Here is a 7,471-nt window from a genome sequence, read left to right as displayed (position 1 = left end):
TTTTTTTTTTTTTTTTTTTTTTTTTTTTTGGGGGGGGGGGGGGAGGGGGTGTCAAAAAGATGATCTCAAGCTACTGAAGTGGCCATATCCTGCAATCTCTCTAGTGGCTCTACTCTCTATCTATTTTGGAAGCCCTAAGAAAATTTTTAGGAGGATGAAATCTAAACTTTGCCAAACTCCATGGGAATTTTGGCTCTGATACCCATAGGAGGGGACTTTAAGGCAGACAAAAAACAGGTTATCATTTCCTAGGAAAACATAAAAAAAAAAATCTAAAAAAAAATCTAAAGCACCTCGAAATATTGCCATTTTATATATGCTGAAAGGTTGACCATACATGATGTAAAATCATATTTGCCACACCTTCAAACCTTCTATGCACTTTCCTCACCTTGTGCAGGCAATCTGAACAAATCTTTGCCTTCCTTGTGCTTCCAGATCCACCCTTTGTGCACTGCCCAGAGGATCAAACACTACACACAGGCCTGCGTTAGACTTCAGGTGCCTTGAGGAGGCACAGCTAATAAGCAGCCCGCCCAAGGACTGGAGGCAAGATCCAAGTGATAAAGCCATTTTCTGCATTTAGCACCGCTATCCCTCTTCTTCCTTTTGTTGCATTCCAGCATGCCCTCCTTTTCTCCATTTAACACTAATTAAAGTCAAGCTTCCTTCCAGTACACTTAGCATTTTATGTGAATCATCAGCCATTTCCCTTTTTTTAAAATTATTATTATTTTATTTGAATCTTCTAATTAATTGTAATGCCTATTAGCTTGTATTCAGAAACTACCACTTCAGTTTCTGGGAAGTGCTTGGGGTAGAAAGACTCAGCGTAGCTAAGCATTAAAACCACACTGTCTTTCAGAATGGAAATAATCCTGTCAACTGCCTTAGGACTGCTCTAGGCCCATTGCTGCTCACAGTAGTATATATTTACTTTTTTTCTTTTTTTCTTTTTTTTTTTTCTTTTTTTTTTTTTTTTAACCTTATTCAAGATGAGCAGTTTAAGGAGGCTCAGAGAGATATGGGGCCTGTCCTGAAGCTCTTTCAATCTTAAATTTTTATACTGATATTGCACAGGCATGCGCAACTTGTCTGAGCCCCATTGCCTTCAGAGAGGGCTCACATGAGTGCTGGTACTCTTGACAGGATGAATGCTTACACCCATTTCCAACTTGAGAATTCCACCAGGTCCCATCACAGCTTTGCCCCTCATCTTCCTTTTCCCAGCAAACAATTTTTTGACCAAAGCAGCTTCAAGACAAAGTTAGAACCTCTGCAAAAGGGGACTCTCCAGCATAAATTACCTGTAACCCTAATATAATAAACCAGCCTGCTGCTCACAATGACAAGAAAGGGCAGGGGGAGGACAGCATTCAACCAGGATCTGGCTGCTAATGCAACAGGCACAATTACCTGCTGGGATAAACTGCGGTAAAGTCACTGAGTCCTCCAAGCATCTGAAAATTTCCTCTGTTAAAAATCAAGGAATCCTTGGAGTCCCCCTGGTCTGCCTCTTTGGAGAAGACTTTAAACAAAACTGTAATTGCTCACTGCTCTCAGCTTTTCATACTTCATCCTTAATGCAATATCCTACCTCTGACAAATGGAGCCTTTAAAAACCGTACTGCTCTTGACTGGAAATCTAGCATTAAAGCACATCAATGCATGCACTGAACAACCGCATTTGCTTTCCAAGCTGACCCCCTCTGAGTGCAAGGTCAGACCCTTGCTGGATATTGAATGCTCTCCTCAGCATCAAGCAAAGTCCAACATTTTTTTTTTTTTTACTTTTTTTTTTTTTTTCCCTGCAGAGTTTGAGTGCTCTCTTGAAGAGTTTTTATTATTATTATTATTATTTATTCCTTCATCCATTTTCAAGCATTGATTTGGGGGTGACATTAAGTGGGAGAGGACTGGGGCTTCTGCCAGATATTTGGAAGGGAATTGCTGTCCTCAACACAAACACAGCTACCCACAGACAATAACACAAAATCCTAACAACTGACTTTGGTCTCCAAAAGAGTCGGATGGGGTCAAGAGTAGCCTATCTTTCTGGGCACTCAGGTGTCCGATAGAAAGGATGGATGCTGGAGAAACACTTCCCGCTGCCTGGCACTTTTCATATTTGGCTTTTTCTAATGGATTTGCACTTCTGCTTTTTCTTTTTTTTCTTTTTTTCCCTTTTTCCCTGTAGTCATGTTGATATCAAAAGAGAAGGAAAAGGAAAAAAAAAAAAAAAAAAAAAAAAAAAACACTAAAGAAGATATCTTGAGCTGAGCTGGTTTAAATGGATGGTCTGTAGTAAAGGAAAAGTGGAAGATAAGTATATGGAAGAGGCAAGTACCCACTCCTGATTTGAGTGAAAGTTTACCCCATTTTTCTTACTAATGTGGCCACCATTGTACTATTTTTGTGCATTACACCAGTAGCTCACTCACGTCAGTCCCTCCCCAAGGACATCCCACTGCTCTCCAGTCTCCCTTCATGCCCCAAGTGTAGTACATGACGCAAAGACAAGCTCAGCTGTAAAACCCAGCCTGTACAATGGACAAACACCATCATTTATAAGCAAACAAAAGGAATAATTTCTTCAACAACAAACAAAGAAACATCAAAGCCAGATGAGACCTCCAAGTCCACATACTCTGAACACCTAGCTCCAAAAATATCCCCAGCAAGCACTTCTCTGAGAAATACAGCACAAATATATCTCAGCTCTTGTTACCTCATTAGATAAAAAGGCCATGACAGGTTTAGGGCTATAACTTAGCACAAGAAACTTCCTCCTAAAATTGAGATTGTACTGTAACCCCATTAAAGTTTGGTGCTTTATGACTGTGAGGTTTTCATGGTTCTTCCCATCTTGTGAGAGTTGTAGTGGGATTTGTCTGCTCCCATCTAGGTGTCTAAAAGGTAGGCAAGTCCAAACCTGAATGAACCACATCATGTCTCCCCTCCAAAAAGCCACTGGAGAGATATGTGATTCCCCATCCCTACATGCATAAGATCAATTAACCTCTGGAGGTGCCTTTTTCCCCTGCATTGACTGTATCTGGGGCTGGAGTTGTACCATCACTACCAAATAAACTGCATTCCCAGCAGGGTTTTTCCTGACTGAACTGCCTGGTGAGCAGTAAGATGTCAAGGCACCCAGTCCCAGTCCTCCCACTTGCTTTCTGTACCTTGAAGAAAAGAAGTCAGCCACAACTGCCAGTGGTGTTTTAATTGAAATGGGTTTTGTTTTAGATAAATATATATATTTACTTCAACAAACTCTTTCACCAGCAATTTATTCAACAGAGATGCTAACCAGTTCTTCTTCAGATGGTAAGTTCTTGCCATAAGCACAAGCAGAAGTCCCCCTTATTAAATAGCCACCACCTGCACAGTGCCTACTTCCCACAGATTTTTCTGGCATTCTGCTGTCTGTAAGAGCCAGCAAACTTAAGATTTTTCTTAGCTTTAGAAAAAGATAGTGACCATGTCCTCCTGAGGAAAGAGCAGTGCCCAAAGGTGCACTCTAGAAACAGATCAGAGGTGCGGAGATGGTGCCCTGTAAATCACACCAGCAATCAGTTTATTTGTCTGAAGAGATGTTGTTTGCTAGAGATGTTGAGGCTGATGTCAGCTAATGGGCTGCTAAGGCTTGTGCAAATAAATGAAAAATGGATTTTTAAGGAAGTTTGCAAAATTTAAGTTACAGGGGACATGATAGGGTTTGCTAAAAGGCTTGGTAATGCAACAGAGACTGACTCAGAACATGGTTTAATCTAAATGGGAAAAAGAACTAATGGATTTTTTTCTAATGTGTAAATTTAATATGAGCTTGTCTCATGGTTTACCAAAAAAATACAAGTCCCCACAACCTCAGTTTGGTTTGCAATAGTTTTAGCAGACAGAGCCCTCAGTCAGTATAAATGGACTCAACACCATCAGCCAAGCGATAGCAGCTGAGGGTCTATCTCAGGAATTGCATGAAGAAATAAAATGTGGGTAAAAGTTTCCCAGAACAATTAAAAATGAGTTAACAGCTGGAACTGCTCTGTGGTGTTGGGTATCACTTTCTTTTCCTTGCTGTTATGCCAGAGCCTCAATGGAAGAGGGAATCTGCTAATAAAATGTGAAGTAATTGTCAAATGAACCTGAAAACTCACCATATGCCTTTTCGATGAAAAAGGTCACTTGGAAAGAAGCCACCAAATACAGCAGGGAAGAGCATGAATATATATATATATGTATATATATATAATAATTCTGTGAATATTCAAATTAAGATCTTTGTCTCTGGATAAGCGAGGCAGAATGAATTCATATTATATTTTACTCCTTCTACATGTAATGCAGACAAGGATGGGCATCCAGGAGGGATATTTGTAGTGTTCCTTCATCCTACCTGCACCCCCCAAAGCAGCCTACTTGTCTAGGACTGCTTTACATCAAGCATCCTGCATAAACAATATGACAAATTTTCTTGCAGGAGATAAGTGTGTCACACAGCACAGCCAAAGCTGGTGAGAAGAGCAGAGTGAAATAAATAGGCACATCCTCACCCCTGCAAGCCTCCCCAGGCTCTTCACCATCACTGCTTGGGATACATATTGCAGCAGGATCCAAAATATCTCTTCTGGTGATTTCTGCAGTCTTAGCCACCTTCCTAGTCTGTAGCAGGGCCACATCCTGCCCTGCACAGTGCTTTCACATGGGATTTGTTTTATCTGTGTAAGCATCTTTAGCTCAGAAGTGGAACACACATTTTTCAAGGATGTAATAGCTGTCACTCTTGTCCACAACTGTCAAACACTGATGCGTGAAAAGGAGAGTTTCAGCATCCTCCACTTAAATATCTTGATCCTGCAATCTACATCAACAAATACAGTGTGAAATATATCCTAAATGATACGGTGAAACACCAAAAACTGTCAGTGCCTTACAGCATACACAGGGGATAACAGTCCCCCAAGATATTGTGGTATGCCTTGTTTAAGCCATGGCAATAGCACAGCTGGGGCTGAACAAGCTAACACTGATGAGGCTAGCCTACAGCTGGGTATCAATGGCAAAGCCATCACTGCACTACACAGGTCTTCACACTGTTTCCAGAATCCAACCACCTGAGACATCACTTCTCTAGCGTGCCATTAGAGAGATATCTATGGACAGGATTGCACCCCATGATGTAGTATCACATCAGACACCCAGTTCTCATTTTGGAATAAAGCTGTGATTCATGCTCATAAAAGAATCTTGAAAATATGACTTGAGTGTCACTGAGGTAAGAGACCTGCCAAAAAATGAGCCTAAAATATAAACAGCATTGTACAAGTTAGTGAGAGATGAACTCCGGGGACTCTCACAGCCAGCAAATGGTTTTAGCAATTGAGAAGTGCCAAAACAGGAAAATGGAAGAGGTATTTTTGATAACTTCCCCATTTTGTGGGGAAAAAAATGAAATAAAATATTTTCTCATAAAACTCCTTTAAGATCACCAAGCAGAATGTTCTAAAACCTCACTAAAATAGTGCTCCTTGTGTCAGGAAACAGAGAACCATTAAGGTTGGAAGAGATCTTCAAGATCACCTGGTCCAACCATCCCCCTACTACTACTATCACCCACTAAACCATGTCTGTTTCCTTTCAAGATTAAATGGTGATTTGAGGAGAGAAAACAGGAAGCAAGCCAAACATTTCAGGTTACTAATCTTATAAAGAGATATGATGACCCTGATTGAATTTTCTCCTTTCATGCATGTGAAAATGTACATAATTTTGATCTCCCTCAGGTTAAATAAGCATAACCTAAAGCCACCAGTGGAGCAGCAAGCAAGCTCAGGCTGATCCCGCGCCTTTCATAGCACTGGGTCCTCTCCTCCCTCCAGGGAAGCTGGATGCCAGGGCAGAACACCACAGTACTACACAGCTTGCCAAGACAGATGAGTCGCCTCCTTGAGATGCCCCCAGCCAAAGAAGCTCACACATTTTCCAAGATCATCCAGGTCTGTCGAGCCCATCCAGCATCCAGCTGCTAGTCTTCAATCACTTCTTTTCCCACCAAAACAGTGCCCAGCGCTCCCAAACCTTTTTTCCTTTTTTTTTTTTTTTTTTTTTTTTTTTTTTCCCCTGATCTTTTATACCTTGCACCTGATTGTTAATAGCTGAATGGGTTAACCTTTTCTCTGCCACATCCAGTAAAGCTCCTCACAGTCAGTCCTCACTCCTCAGTTTTCAGGGGAGGGAAAACTGCCTGTATACTAACAGGGCTAGAATGATCACAACAGGCAGTGGTTATGAGATTACTGGGTCTCATATAGGAGCATCGCACATACACCATGTGCCTGCAATTTTAAAAAGGATGTTGGAGAACTGAGGAAGACTGAAAAGAGCCAAAAGAATATTTGGTTGCTGAGGAAAATGCCTGTATGAAATACTTTAAGAAGTCATTCCACTCACATTAAAATAATAAATAGAGTGCTGATAGTGAATAAGTGCCTTCATTGAATGAAACTAGCAAGTACTAAAGAACCTTTTAACGCAACATTAAAGGTATATCAAAAACCAGTGGCTTGAAGCTGAAGTTAAGTTCATTTAAATGAGAAGGTAGGTTTGTGATTATAAGTGTAGGTCTAATTAACTGTGAAACAAATTACCAGGGGGCAAAAGTTTTCTTTCATGTCTTCAGGTGAAGAACTGTAACCCCAGCAGGACAACAGAAGGGAGAATGAACTCACCACCAAAGCATTTGGGCAGACTTTAAACCTGTGTTTCTTGTTTCTTTCGGTGGAGAAATGACATTTATAACATAAGGACCTGCACTAACGGCCCAGGCCCCTTTCAATTGGTTTGTGCTCATAATACCCAAAAGGAGACCATCCAGACCTGCATCCACTGCATATTAGCTGGTGCAAACCTTACTTTAGTACCTGCCCAACAAGCTTTTGCATGTTTGCCTACAAATATATTAAAGCTTGTGTTGCACGTGACTTGTGAACATGACAGTCTGCTCTGCTACGCTTATACCCTTCTATTAAAGTTACTTTGCACTTGTTGCAGAAAGTCTCTTTCTTCCTTCTGATGTTGCTGTACTAACACATCAGAAGTCACAGGAACCTTCTTGATTGACTGGATGGAATATGGCAAACACATTTTGGATGATTGTATCTAGCTGTTCTGGAGCAGCTTGTTCTACTTGATCAACGCGTTACAGATGACAATTTTTCTAGGTGCGTTTTTCAGCTTTTTTTCTGGGCCAGAACCTTGGCCCATAGCCATAGGATCATGGCAAGGTTCTTCTGCATAGAAAACTCACCATGGGGAAACTGCAACCCACTTATACACTTGCAAGGAAGGGTGGCTGATGCAGGCTGTATTCAAAATAAGCATTTCTGAATGCTCTAGTTTAACCCTCGCTTACATTTATTCCCCTGTCAGAAACAGTCACAGGTCTCCCCTTTAGTTTCATTTTGTGGGATTA

The sequence above is a fragment of the Oxyura jamaicensis genome, chromosome 2, assembly GCF_011077185.1.
Source record: "Oxyura jamaicensis isolate SHBP4307 breed ruddy duck chromosome 2, BPBGC_Ojam_1.0, whole genome shotgun sequence".
Classification (NCBI taxonomy): Eukaryota; Metazoa; Chordata; class Aves; order Anseriformes; family Anatidae; genus Oxyura; species Oxyura jamaicensis.
The sequence above is the reverse complement of the archived record's forward strand: the minus strand, read 5'-3'. Positions refer to the sequence as shown.